The sequence below is a fragment of the Tupaia chinensis genome, unplaced genomic scaffold (assembly GCF_000334495.1).
Source record: "Tupaia chinensis unplaced genomic scaffold, TupChi_1.0 Scaffold000027_1, whole genome shotgun sequence".
Classification (NCBI taxonomy): domain Eukaryota; kingdom Metazoa; phylum Chordata; class Mammalia; order Scandentia; family Tupaiidae; genus Tupaia; species Tupaia belangeri.
Window position 1 is genome coordinate 687,669 of NW_006159457.1, and position 15,842 is coordinate 703,510.

Here is a 15,842-nt window from a genome sequence, read left to right on the forward strand (position 1 = left end):
AAATAATTGTATTTCACATCATTCAATCTAGTGGTGTCTTAATAAATCTGCTCTTTGCTTTTAAAAATGGTAGTTTGCCAATTTCTGTGGTGTCAGTACTCCCGGCATAGCCAGTTTCTAGTTGACAATAGTTTAATTACTAGCTAAACAAAATTCCTGGAAATATAGTAAGTAGCTCACATGAACTGGTATAATTAAGCTCTAGAGCACCGCTGTGTATGCAAACACTTCATTATATATCAGTTTAGGCATTATCCAGTGCTTTCATGAGCATAAGAAGTATGCATAGGTAGCTAAGTAGATAAATAAGCTTATTCCTATAATTATTTTTTATTGACAAATAAAAATTCCATATATTTATTAAGTACAATGTGATATTTGAAATATGTATACATTTTTTAAAAGGCTAAATCAAGAGCTTCAGTAACTTTTTTTTTTCTTTTGGTAAGTACTCTAAAGATCTTTTCTTTCTACAATTGCCAAGTATACAATACCTTGCAGTTAAGTATAGTCAACACATTTTACAATTGGTTTCTCAAACTTATTCCCCCAACTGAAGTTTTGTGATCTTTGGCCAACATCTCTCTGACCCTCCCCTCAGCCTCTGTAACCACCATGCTATTCAGTTTCTGAGTTCGACCTTTTCAGATTCCACAAAAAAAGTGAGATCATGTACTATTTTTCTTTATTTTTTAAATTTTAAATGTATTTATTTTATATTCACTCACTGTACCTCATTACAGCACAGGAGAATGAGTTTTTTCACCCAGAATACACATATATTGGCTCAAGCAAGGATATTACCATACCTGCTATCTTTTTACCCCCCCCCTTAATTCTCTCCCTTTATCCTCTGCCATTTCCCACCCTCCCCCCACACTTACTCTGATATCGACAGTTGCTTTCCATGCCTTTATTTATTATTGAGAGAGAGATAAAATGTTTCAGTAGAAAATTATAGTGCATATATTATTAGATTTTAGCTTTGTCCAATCTGTTTTTTGAGCTTTTAAGTATCTACCTTGTGTTTGAACAAAATCCTAACCTTTTTCCTGACTTTAAGTCTTAAGCAAATTTTTCTTAACATTTTTAAAATTTTGATTTATAAAAGACATTTGTCTTTTTGTGCTTGGTTTATTACACTGAACATAATGGCCTCCAGGTCTATCCATGCATGTTGTCACAAATGACAGGATTTCCTTCTTTTTTTTTTTTGGAGAGGTTTTCGCTATAGGGCGTGTGCGCTTGCCAGACAGACAGAGACATAGAGACAGAAAGCGAGAAATCACCCCCCAGGGGGGGATGGCCACGCCGCAATTCCTTCTCCTCCATTCTCCTCTCGGGATCTTGGGCATGCATGCATACGCGCCCAGCGTGAGTTTTAAGCCACCAGGTCCGGGACGCGAACCATGGTCGACTACGTGGGAGTCCAGCGACATAGCCATTACGCTAACTGCTGGTTCCCAGGATTTCCTTCTTTTTAAAGGCTGAATAGTGTTCCATTGTGTATAGACAAATATGTCACTTTTAAAAAAAAAATCCATTTAGCCATTGACCGATGCTTACTTTGAATCTGTATCTTGGTTATTTAAATAATGGTATAATGAACATAGGAGTACAGATGTCAGTTTAACATACCGATTTCATGACCTTTTTTTTTTTTGGAGAGGTTTTTGCTATAGGGCGCGTGCGCTTGCCAGACAGACAGAGACAGGGAGACAGAAAGCGAGAAATCACCCCCCAGGGGGGATGGCCACACCGCAGTCCCTTCTCCTCCATTCTCCTCTCCATTCTCCTCTCAGGATCTTGGGCACGCATGCACATGCGCCCAACATGAGTTTAAGCCACCGGCTTCGGGACTCGAACCGCAGTTGACCATATGGGAGTCCAGCGACATAGTCATTATGCTAACTGCTGGTCCCAATTTCATGATCTTTAAATATATGTTAAAAAATAGGCTTGCTGGATCATATTATAATTCCTTTTTAAAAAAATGTTTGAGGAATATCTATTTTGTTTTTCATAATGGCTGTACCAGTTTAGTTTACATTCCCACCAAGAGTGTATAAAGCTTCTGTTTTCTTTACATCCTCATTAACACTCGCTATATTTGTTTTGTTATTTTGCTATTGATTTAGCCATGCTAAAAGGTAAGAGGTGATACGTAATTGTAGTTTTAATTTGAATTTCCATAATGATTATCTATGTTTAGTATTTTTTTCATATATCTGTTGACCATTTGTATGTCTTCTTTTGAGAAATGTCTGTTTAGAAATTTGTCCATTTTTCAATCAGGTTATTTATTTATTTTTATTGTAGAGTTATTTGAGTTCCTTATGTTGACTACTATCTCCTTAACAAATATAAGGTTTGCAAATATTTTCTCTCATTTCATATGTAGTCTCTTCACTCGGGGAGTCTTTTCACTACTATGCAGTTGATTTTTGTATATGGTGCAAAATAGCGTGTCAGTCCTCTGCATGAGGATATTTAATTTTTCCAGTATCATTTATTGAAAAGACTATCTCATCCTTATTGTGTGAGCATCACAACTTTATTTAAAAGCAATTGAGTAAGAATGTAAGGATCCATTTGCAGGCTCTCTATTCTGTTTCATTGGTCTGTGCATCTGTTTTTATTCTGTTATCATACTATATTTTTGCAGTGTATCTTGAAATCAGGAAATGGGATTCCTCATGCTTTGTTCTTTTTGCTCAAGATTGCTTTGGCTATTTAGGGTATTTTTCAATTCTACAAAAACATCAGAATTGCTTTTTCTATTTCTGTGAAAAATTCTCATTAGAATTTTTTTCTTCTTTTTTTTTTTTTTTTGAGATTTTCACTATAGGGCGTGTGCACTCGCCCGACAGACAGAGAGAGACATAGAGACAGAAAGCGAGAAATCACCCTCCAGGGGGGATGGTCACGCTATAATCCCTTCTCCTCCATTCTCCTCTTGGGATCTTGGGCACGCACGCACACGTGCCCGGTGTGAGTTTTAAGCCACCAGGTCCATCACGCGAACCGTGGTAGACTACGTGGGAGTCCAGTGACATAGCCATTATGCTTACTGCTAGTTCCCATCTTTAGAATTTTGATACAGGTTGCATTGAATCTGTAGAGCACTTGGAATAGTATGAACAGTTTAACAATGATAATTTTTCCTATTCATGATCATGCATATCTTTTACTTGTGCCTTCTTCAATTGTTTTCATCAATGTTTTGTAGCTTTCAGTGTACTGATCTTTATTTCCTTGGTTAAACATATTTGTAAGTTTTTTAATTCTCTAGCTATTTTAAGTGTTTTATTTTCTTTTTGATAATTTATTGCTAGTGGATGGGAACACTATTTTATTTTCATATCCTGATTATTTTTTTCTATCCAGCAATACTACTGAATTCATCTATTAGTTCTAGAAATATTTTTTGGAGGGAGGGCAGAGTCTGTAGGAATTTCTTTTGATAATTTTCATAAATATGAACACCGATCTTTAAATATATGTTAAAAAATAGGCTTGCTGGATCATATTATAATTCCTTTTTAAAAAAATGTTTGAGGAATATCTATTTTGTTTTTCATAATAGCTTTTACTTGTGCCTTCTTCAATTGTTTTCATCAATGTTTTGTAGCTTTCAGTGTACTGATCTTTATTTCCTTGGTTAAACATATTTGTAAGTTTTTTAATTCTCTAGCTATTTTAAGTGTTTTATTTTCTTTTTGATAATTTATTGCTAGTGGATGGGAACACTATTTTATTTTCATATCCTGATTATTTTTTTCTATCCAGCAATACTACTGAATTCATCTATTAGTTCTAGAAATATTTTTTGGAGGGAGGGCAGAGTCTGTAGGAATTTCTTTTGATAATTTTCATAAATATGAACACCTAGTTATTACTTAATGCTTTGTAACAGATAGAAATGGAAGTATTAGTAAAATTCAGATTACTATTTTATTATCATGACAGGGAGATTGCCTAAAATTGGAATTTAAAATTAAGAGAAGATATTCTGAAAAGTCACTAAGGCTTTGAAGTCATTTGTTGTTTTGTTTTGTTTTTGGGGAAGAGGGTTATGCTATAGGGTGCATGAGCTAACCAGAAAGACAGAAAGAGACAGAGAGACAGAAAGTGAGAAATCACCCCCCGAGGGGATGGACATACTGCAGTCCTTTCTCCTCCATTCTCCTCTCGGGATCTTGGGCACATAGGCACACGTGCCTGATGTGAGTTTATGCTACCGGGTCTGGGACTTAAACCGTGGTCTACTACATGGGAGTCCAGCAACATAGCCATTATGCCAACTGCTGGCCCCCGTCTTGTGTTTTTGTTTTTGTTTTGTTTGTTTTGTGTAGGGCACTTGTGCTTGGTGAAAAGGCAGAGAGAGAGAGAGACCACTATACCACCTATTGGTCCCTGAAGTAGTTTTTTTAAAAAAACTTACAAATTATTTAACAAAAATGGACTGCTTTCATTAGATGGAACAATAGTAACTAGAGTTCTTACATTACCTCTCAAATTTTTATATTATTACTTTTGCTGTGTCAGGGTTTAACACGTGTATATTTTCTTCATTATCTACAATTCTCAGTCATTCAGCCTTATAGCTATGACCTTGTTGCATCCCTACTCATCAATAATTGTATCATTATTTCTCCATATTTAGCTTGTAAAGAGAATTTACCTAACATGAAATACATCTTAGACCAGTCCAGTTGGAAATACTATATGTGTTATCATTAACAGGTAATACACCATTTGTGTGTCCCACAAATGTCTTGCCTCTATATATTTTCTCCCTGATTATCTCCCCTATACACTTTCCCTCCCCCACTCTCCTTCCACACTGTATCCAGTGTCCATAACTATTTTCACTGTTACTATGTCCTCCAATCTTTAAATCTCTACCACAGAGTGAAGACAGTCAGTATATATTAAGTGGAGACATACAATATCCTTCTTTCATAGTCTGGCTTGCTTCACTCAGCAATAAATCTTCCATATTCAACCATTTTATATAAATGCCCAGTCTTGCTATATTTTTTTTTTTTGGCTGAATAGTATCCCATAGAAAATATCTGCCACACTTTTTCAGTCCATTCATCTATTCAGGGACGTATGGGTTGGTTCCATGTCTTATCGATCATGATTAATACTGCAATAAACATCGATGTGCAAATGCCTTTCTGACTGAGCCTTCTCCTGTCCTTTGGGCAGATAAACAGGACTGGGATTTGCTGGATCATATGGTAGGTCTATTTGCAGGTCTTCGAGGAATCTCCATATTGTTATCCACAGTGGCTGGACCAATTTATATTCCCACCAACAGTGAAGTGTTCCTATTTCACCACAACCCCATGCAGGGCTGAGAAAAATGTATATTTTGTGGTCTTAGGGTGAAAATTTCCATAGATGTATGTCCAGTTTATTTGTTTTATAGTATTGTTTAGTGCTGTATCACCCTGCTTATTTTTTTATCTAGAAGATCTATCTAAAGGAGATAATGAGGTGTTAAGATACCCAAAAATTATGGTATTGCAATCAATCTTTCCTTTTAGATCTAGCAGAATTTCTTTCACATATTTAGGTGCTTCTGAGTTGGGTGCACAGATATTTACAAGCTTTATGTCTTCTTGATATATAATGACCTTCTTTGTCTTTTTTCATATTGTCTTAAAGCCCATTTTCTTTTAAATCAGTATCACGACTCCAGCCCTTTTTTTGATTTCTGTTTGTGTGAAATATCTTTTTCCAGCCCTTCAGTTTTAGTCTATATGTCTTTTTCCATTAGGTGCATTCCTTGTAGGCAACAGATAGAGGTTTTTATTTTTTTAAATTAATTAATTAATGAATTAATTTTAAAAATTCATTTGGCCAATCTGTGTCTCTTGATTGGAGCATTTCATACTTTGACATTCAATGTTAGTATTGATATTTATGGACATGTTCCTGTCACTAGGTGAGCCATGTTCTTGATTGTTTTTTGTTCTCTTATATCTATCTGTCTGACTTTAGTTTTCATGGTATACATTTCCTTCAGAACTTCTTGAAAAGCTGATCTGGAGTTGATGAATTCTTTCAGATTTTGTTTATCTGAGAATGTGTTTGTTTATTTATTTATTTATTTTGCCACATGAAGGACAATTTTGCTGGGTATAGTAATCTTGGTTGAAACTGGTTCTCATTTAACACTTTGATTATATTTTCCCATTCTTTCCTTGCCTGCATTGTTTCTGAGAGGTCTGATGTTAGCCTGATGAGATTACCTTTGTAAGTAACTTGATGATCCTCTCTTGCTAATTTTAGTATTTTTTCTTTGTGGTTTTCATCAATCTGGCTATGCTGTCCCTTAGAGAGGATCTTCTTGGGTTGATTCTATGTGGGGTCCTTTGTATTTCTTTGGTTTGGATATTTTAATGCCTGTCTATGGAAAGTTTTCTGCCAGGATTCCTGGAATACATTATCAATGCTCTAATTATTTTCTTCACTTTCTGAGACACTGATTATCCAGATATTTGGGCACTTGATGATATCTAGTATTTCTCATGTATTGTCCTCATTTTTCTTGTGTTTTTTTTTTTAATTTTTTATTCAATCTTGTTTATTTTTTTTAGGTCAGAGGTTTTGATTTCTACATTCATATTCAATCTTTTGCATTATCTAATCTGCTTTTAATACTTTCAAGAGAGGTTTTAATTTCCTGTACTACAGTCTTCATCTCTAACAATTTCATTTGATCTTTTTTTATGGTGTTTATTTTTTCTTTCTAATTGTAAAAGAACTTCCTCATCTCCTGGAGCTCATTATTTCTTTTCTTTTGCATCTCATTTAATTTGATCACTATAAATATTCTGAATTGTTTATCTGACATTTCCTGCATTCCATTGTGTTGTCTGTGAATGATGAGGAATTGATGTTTCCCATTGGGGAGAGACATTATGTTGATTACTTATATTTCTTGTGCCTCTGTGGTGGTTTCTAGTCATCTGGTGATTTATACGTTCCTTCCTAAATTCTTTTTGTTAATTCTGAACATTCAGATGCATGAGGGAGTGGGTGATTGGTGATCTCTGCTTTTCTACCTCCCTGATGCTCATCAGCAACTTGTACTGTTGTCACTGGTCTTGAATGATTCAAACTCCTCCCTATTTCTAGAGAACAGATGTAATTGAGATTGAGCTGCTGAGCTTTAATTCAGGAAAATAAAAGTGAGGGTCCTTTTTTCATTTTTGTATTTTATCATTAAAAATCCTTTGTAGGGACCAGCATTTGTTGTGGTGGACTTTCATGTTTATAACTGCAGTTTGAGTCTCAGACTGGTGGCCTGAAGATTACACCAGGTGTATATATGTGTGCAGGCAAAATCCCAGGAGGAGGAAGGATTATGGCATGGCCATTCCCCTGGAGGGTCATTTTTTACTTATTCTCTCACTGTCTCTCTCCTCTCTGGCAAGTACATGTGCTCTATGGCAAAAAAAAAAAAAAAAAAAAAAAAAAGTCTTTGTATTTTTTGAGAAAGGATGAAACATTATAGTTAATTTTATACTCAAATAATATTCATAGATAGTTAATAATTTTCATTGCCTTATATTTTTTACAGTTCATTCTATTGTTTCTCCCATAAGTGAGAGAGAGAGACAAAAAAACAGGTACTGCAAACAAGGTCTTTATACAATAGTCTATCTTCAGTCTCATCTAAATCAGACATTAGAGGGAAGAGTATATTAAAAATAAATGAGGAAAGAGTATAAATTTCAGGCAATTAACCAGAATTCTACATAGAGCTATATAATGGCATAAAACGTAAAAGAGAAGTTAGAATATATCAAATCCAGATTGAAAGGACTTATAATACACCTAATAGAAATCCCAGAAATGAACAAAATACACAAAAAAGGGGAAGAAGAGTTAATGTTCAAAAATAAAATTGCCACTTTTAAAACAGAAAAGGAAACATGTTCTTTTCTTGGAGAATCTCATTATTTCATCACAAGATAAGAAGGGAAAAATGTATTCAGCCACATAAAAATAGGTGGGCCCAATTGCAATAATGAGGCAGTACACTTGCATTGGAGGATGGAAGCCACATGGAAGTCCTGGATCTATTCCTTGGTCAACCAAAACATATCTGGGTAGGGAGATTGCACACAAAGAGACTGTCTGTAATATATACCATCTCCTTGGCCCTGCCATCAATGCTGTGATATGGGAAATGTCCCTGGCATTGAAGAGTTAGCTGATCTCTTGAAGAGAAGAGGGGAATGGCCAGGCAAGGTCCTCATGAGCCAAGAGGAAGAAGTTTACAACTCAGCAAGCCTGGGGGAGATCCTCTATGTTCCTGTCTGAGGAAGTCATCATAACCACTGAGGACCCCTGGGTAATTTTGAGGTCATGGGTGATCTAATTTTATGTCTTTTAGATACAATGACTACTTACTCTGTTATCCCTTCCCTTTTTGAGAAGGCCCTCCTTGTGAACCGTTATAGGAATGGAGGGAAAAATACTCTTAAGCTTTTTCACCCGTCCCTTGGTATACAAATTTGAGAACCATGCATACTCACAAGAATTTCTAATAGTTCCTGGCTGCCCAACCCTCCTTCCGGAAAGACAAATATTGGCTACACTGGGAACCATCCTTCAATTTAAGTTTAAATCTCCAAATATTATGGTCATTCAAGATTCTGTTGGGGTACCAAGCCACATATTTGATAAAGTTAACCCCATGGCCCAGTGCTCTGAACAACCAAGAATGTCTATAACATCATCCCTTGAGAAAATACAGCTTTAGGACCCCTCTGAACTTTCTTATCATAGTATCCTGTAAGGCTAGAAGCTAGAAAAGGACTTGAACCCACTGTAAAGGAATTTTTAAAATTTAGGCTACTAAAGTCTGGGCAGTCCCCCTGCAATACTCCTATATTGTCAGTGCTTAAGCCAACTGGGCAATACAGGATTGTTCAAGACCTAAGGTTTCCAACCCAAATTTGACTAAAGACTGCTGACTTTGTTTATCCTCATCCTCATTGCCACTCATAAGTGTCCCTACTCCTGTTTGGCTGTGGGCCACTAGCACAATGACTTATCATCTTAAATATAGGAAAAGTCAACCTTTTTGATTAATAAATATACAGAACTTTTAGGATTTTAAAATATTGAATGGACTAAGATACACTGGTAGGGAGGGCAGTTAACCTTCTCAGATTATTCAAAGAGAGCTCAGCTATCAAGGCCTCACTGAGAGCCCCAGTTTGAGGCCAGTAATGGTGATTACTCCCTTAAAATTCCAGGCACACATCTGTATTAGAGCTCATGATACAACCCAAAGATGACCACTATGTTCCTTAGACCAGTCTCTCTGTGATCATACTGTTTCACAAATCTGACAGCTTTTGTTGGATTCTTGGGAAATCTGGTAAAAAATCTGGAACTGGTTTCTTTGGCTGTTGCCCCTCTTGGGACACTTGTCACTGCAGATTCTCATCCCTGTTTTTGAGCCCTGTCTTCTAAATCTAACCAAGATTATCTCTTCTTGCTTAGAAGCTTAGAATTGCAAATGCCCATATAACAGGACTATCAAACCCTTGGGACCTCCACTGAGTCCTGCTGCAAATTACCCAACACCAATGACAGTCTTCTCAACAACACACCTCAGGACTATCTCAGTGACCTATCCCTGATCCTGCTTAGTTCTGTGGATAGGTAGTTCTTCCCAATAGGTAGGGTCAACACCCCTTTCTAGCATGAAACAGTTACAGAAGACAGACCATCCACCTTCAACTCCCCAAAAAGAGTTATGAGGATCATATCTCTCAGTAGATAAATGAAGCAGGAGAAAGTTGGCAAATGGAACCGGATAAGGATGCTGGGGCATCTCTCCATATGGTTAGATAGAAAAACCCAATCAAAGCAGAAAATTCCCTGCCCAAGGTAATGTAACAGGAGATTAGTGGGGGTGTCTAGCTGATTAAGAAACATTTGATATAGCCAATGAGATAAATCAGTGAACCCAGGCACATTTAATGGAGTCAATGAGAGGAAAAGAATCAGTGTACCCCGTCAATGGTCAAGCAACATAAACTAGATTAAAAATGATAAACTTCACAGGATATAATTGTGAGGACCTTTTGAGCCACTCTTTGTCTGCTCAGGCATGCTTCTACCTCTCAGGTGTGTACTTTTGCTTTTAAACTACCTTTTCCTTTCACTAAAACAAAACGAAAACAACAACAACCAAAAAAAGAAAAAAATCCTATGACAGTGTCTTTATCTCTCTGTCTCTTTCTCACTTAAAAAAGAAAGAAGGAAAGAAAGGGACCAGCAGTTAGCATAATGGCTTTATCACTGAACTCCCATGTAGTGGACTGCGGTTCGAGTCCTGGACCCGGTAGCTTAAACTCACACTGTGCATATGTGCGTGTGCAAGATCCCGAAAGGAGAATGGAGGAGAAGGGATTGCGGCATGACCATCCTCCCTAGGGGCTGATTTCTCGCTTTCTGTCTCGCTGTCTCTCTCTGTCTGTCTGGCGAGCGCATGCACCCTATGGCAAAAACCTCTCCCCCCAAAAAAACTAAGTTAATTAAAGAAGAAAGAAAGAAAATTATATGGCATCAAATACCAAAGAGAAAATCTAATTAACCAGAAGTCAAAAGATTATTTAGATAGGTTTAAAATTATATGGTTAGTGGATGCACAATGAACAAAATAAATGTTAATAAGAAATATCTTCAATGTAGGAATTAATTAGAGAAATTGTAATTAAAAATAAATATTAAGAATTCTAGTAATCAAGTTTCAAGTTGAAAAATTATTAGTGTCTGACTTTCAGTAAGTAGCTTAATGAATATAGAAACACAAGGGATGTAGGAGGTAATGCTGAAATAAGAAATGAGTTAATACATCAATAAGTCTAAGAACAACTTAAGTACAAAAAAGTTAATGACTAAAGTGTGGTTGATTTAAACACTATGAAATAAAAATAGTAGAGAACAGATGTGGAAATATTGGAGGGGTTGATATTTTAAAATTCTAAGTCTCATGTATTCTATATCAGCACAAAGGATCTCATTAGATTCAGATCTTCCATCAGGTATACCTGTTACAATATTATGATTTATAAGAATATAGAAATGCACTGAAGGAGAAAATAAATTAGAAAATTAATTCAAACTAAGAAAAGTCATATAAGGTGAAATAAAGACACACATAAATGTGTTTAAAGTTTAACACACAAATGAAGATAAAATGGTGGAAATGTTTTCTAATATATCAGATATGAAAAATGACTGATTATATTTGCCTATAAAAATACTTATTCTTTTTTTTATTAATTTTTTGAGAGGTTTTTGCTATAGGTCACATGTGCTTATGGTAAGGACAGAGACAAAGGACAGAAAGCTAGAAATCACCCCCCCCCCCCAGGGAGGATGGCCATGCCACAATCCCAATCATCTACTCTCCTCTCGGGATCTTGGGCATGCATGCACACATGCCCAGTGTGCAGTTAAGCTACGGGTCCCAGACTCAAATTGCGGTAAACTATGTGGGAGTCCACTGACATAACTATTATGCCATCTGCTGGTTCCAAAATCTGTAGATTCTTTACATTGGATAAGAAATACATGCAACCATTTAGTGGGCATGTTTTTTGATCAATTAACATAATATTTTAAATATTTATTTTATACCTCAATCACTGTACATCACCACAGCTTGTAAAATGAATTTTCCCAGCATGAATACACACCAGTCCAGCTAGATATATGATCATACATAGTATGATCAACAGACAATTCTCCATTTCTGTGTTCCTTAAATATCTTGCCTCTCTATTTTTCTCCTTGATTTTCTTAGTGGGCATATTTGAAACAGAACCAGGTGAACATAAATGTTAACAGGCATATTCATAAAAAAGAAGCCAAAAATTGTTAGCTGTCTAATCCTTTACAGACATTTTGCTGACCCAGTCTTTCAATCTTTAGGAGAAAAATGTAGGAGACTACCAAGATGACATCAAAGTAGAGATGAATTTATTTTGAAAGCTTCAACTTTATAAAGCATGTAGAAGAGAGTGAAATGTTGACTGCATGTACACCAGCCAAACTCTTTGTAGGATAGTTTATAAATAAATATTAAAGATAAGTCCAAATAAAAGATATGTACAATGTACATAATCAATAGAGGATTAGTAAACAATATGTAGAATTCTTGAAAATCACTCATAAAATACAACTCAAAATGAAATGGGATAATTAACTTAAAAGCATTAAAAAGAATATCAATAGATGGCTAATAAATATATTAAGAAATGTCCATCCTAAATAATTAATAGAGAATTGTGCATTAAACTATATTGCCATTGATTACCATCAGACCGACCAAAAACATTAAAAATTTGATACATACATTCTGTAAGAATATGGAAATAGAAACTCTCATGCCTGCCTGACACAGTGTAAATTGTTACAATTTTAAGAGATATTTATCAATACACACTTAGATTGAATGTATATCTGCAGTCAGACTCCATGATTCTGTCTAGGCATCATGAAGACTTGTGAAGTTCTACAGGGAAACATACTTAAAGACACTTATCACAGCAAAGTAAAGAAATATGACCTGTTGATTTCAAATAAAGTAATAGATCTATATATGGTAATATGTTAATATGGTAGAATTTTATGTAACACCCAGAATTAAAGATCTCATTCCATAAATGCTGACAAAAGTACTCAGAAACAAAATAATGAGGGGGAGGAACAGAAATGCAGTGACATCTGTGATGTTCCTCAGGATGGAATTACATCAGCCCACAATGCGTGGAGGTTTAGTGACTTTCAAAGCACACACAGGATGAGCATGGTACACCCACAACTCAGCAAAAGGGTGCTCACAGTGCCAAAGACCCTTGCTTTCCATTCAAGTAGAACTGTATGTAAAAAGAAAGTAAAGACATTTATGTGACACATATTATCGAGGAATCCTATTGTATCTTCCTTTGAATTTGTGGTACATTTCTGTATTAGCCAATTATTTGTGCAGGGGATTATAGAATAAAAGGAAAAGGAAGTAAAGAAAGCTGTATTTCTTTTTCCTTTAATTTTTCCTTATCAACAAGTTGAAAGTAGAGAGAATTGGTAGGAAGTGTGTACAATAAAAAGCAAAATAAAAAACAAGTCATTTTGCACAGAGCTTTCAGTACTGGAAAGAATAACATTTATATAAAATATAAATTATATAATTTTTGTGATTTTACATGGGGGCTAAGTGCTCTAGTAATTACATTTACTAGTGACATTGTACAATACAATTATGAACAGTAAAATCCTCTTATTGACTAGTTCCATAGTCTAGTGGTTAAGTGGACAAGTCCCACATGACTGACTGTTGTTCAAATCCTAGCCCCTGTGTCTTTAAAAACACCAGACACATGTTCATGCATGCCCTAAGTTCCCACAGGATAGACAAATGGAGAAAAAAGGATTGAAGTGTAACCATGCCCCCATTTACCACAGCTAGACTTATCTCAGGCCTATTTTCATGAGTTGATTCATGGGGCAATTTGCAAATCCATCAGTTTGGTCAAAGACATTCTACTGACAATTTTGAAATAGAGAGTTACCTGAACCAATTATCCAGGTGCAAACACTAGGATAAGGCAGTATGGACTGGACAATTAGAAGACTATTCCTGTCTTCCCATGACATTGTAATGAGAAAAAAAAAAAAATGAACAATTTTTATTGCCTTTACTCTGCTAAAATTACATTGCTCAAACATTCAGTAAAAGTCTGTTTTATATAGGCAAATTCAAACACACACACACACACACACACACACACTCAACACACAATACAGATAAAACTAAACAGTACCATAATCTCTAAGCCATAGTTGGTTCTCTTTGGATAAGAGAATGATGGGTATACTCATTGCTTCAACATGCAAGTTTCTTCACAACTGGACTCTGACCTATTACCCCAGCTGCATTTCTTACCTGTGAAATGTTCAGTGACACCCGATGGATCTCGCCGTTCCCCTGAAATGTCATGGCCTTTTATAATTCCATGCTTCTGCATGTGCTCATTTCTCTGCTTGAAAGTCCATTATAAAATCATTCTATTTCTGGAAAACTACTGTTTATTATTTAAAACTTACAGCATCTGTCTAAACTTACATGAGTGATCTAATAAAATTAATCATGTTTTATACTGTATCCTTACAGAATCGTGAATAAGGATGCATATTATTTTAGTGTGAATTACTTGCTTATATAAATTTATATGCCCTAAATTAAATTAAAAGTTTTTTTTCTTTTTTGCAAGAAGATGCATTCACTCACCAATAGTGACAGAAAAACAGAAAGAGGGAGAGAAGAAAGCATCCCCAATGGGGCATTGTCACAAGACAATCCCTTCTCCTCTCCCCCTCTGTCTGGAATTTGAGCATGCATGCACAGGTGTCTGCCATGTTTCTCAAGCTGCTGGATCCAGGACTCTAACTACATGGTTGGCTGTCTGGGATCCCAGCAGACTTCACCACTACAATACTTGCTGTACCAATTTGTTCCAATTGTCTCAGTAGTTTAACTTTTTAAATCACTTATTATCAGACTTCATCATGTTTTCTAAAACAATAGCTATTCAAACATATTTCCAGATTAAATTAAAAAATAAATATCTCATATTCAAGAAGAAAGCTTTAATCTCATCCATAATTTAATAACACACATCTTCCCCCAAAGTGCAAAGGAGTTATACAGAAGACAAAGTGCAGAACATTTATAGCAAGTGCTAGACCATAAATTCTGTCACTTGTATAAGAGAGTGTAATTAATTGTGTCACATCTTCTGTGTATTCTGTTATTTAAAATATTGATGGATTTATAAAGTTATTGTTAGTGATTGCATTCATTTGGAGGATTAACCTTAACATTTGAAATGTTGGACATATTTTGTTCACCAGTTAAAATAATTTAAATTGTTTAAGAACCAGTTTCATTGTTTAAATTAAAATATTGAAACTCAGTAATATATAAGTAAGAATATATTTTACTTCTCTGGTTTCTTTACTTTGGTTGTTAAAAGTATGGTTGTGTATTTACTATATATCTACTGAACACATCCTGTGTTTCTAGTGGTATGTGAGGAACTATAAATACATATGAGTACAAATGGTCTGTGACTTCTTGCATGAATCACACACATGTATATAAAATTAGATAACCAAAGAAAATTATATATACTACACTCAAAAGAGTGGCAGACTTGGGACCAGCAGTTATGAGTGCACTCTCCCTACAACAAAAACCTCTCAAAAAAAAAATAATAAAAAGAGTGGTAGATTTGATAAGCTATGAGACTCCAAATGGCTGTTGAAAATACGGATTACAGAAAGACATTAACCTGGTGATTTGTGATTTGAATTTGACATTAATCCAATGATTTAGATTTATAATATGTCCTGAGTTTTTTGATTTAATGAAGTGGCACTATCCCTTTTATTTTTAATAGTAAGAAAGTAAGATCACTCTCATGATTACAACTTCACTAACTGTTCCAAATATACTAACTGAGCCCCTTCAAAACTACTTAAGGAGATTTATTAAAACTGAATAAGAAACATACACTTATCTGAAGTATGTTTGGTTAAGCAAATTAGGGTTGGATTATTCCAAGGGTGGCACCACTTAAAATCTAGGTGTTGTAAAAGGTCAAAATAAGTTTATTTATTACTATATAGGGCCCCATGTTAGGAATTGAAAAATTATAGTTCAGGAATAGGGACAGAAATGTGAAATTAGTTTTCAATACCTATGATGAGTTTATAGGATAAGAGGAATTAAT

General features: G+C 35.2%; 1 pseudogene; it reads right to left on the minus strand.

The window, feature by feature from the left end:
- LOC102474998 (transcription factor BTF3 pseudogene) overlaps window positions 1-15,842 on the minus strand; it is a 21,850-nt pseudogene that overhangs the window by 3,162 nt on the left and 2,846 nt on the right.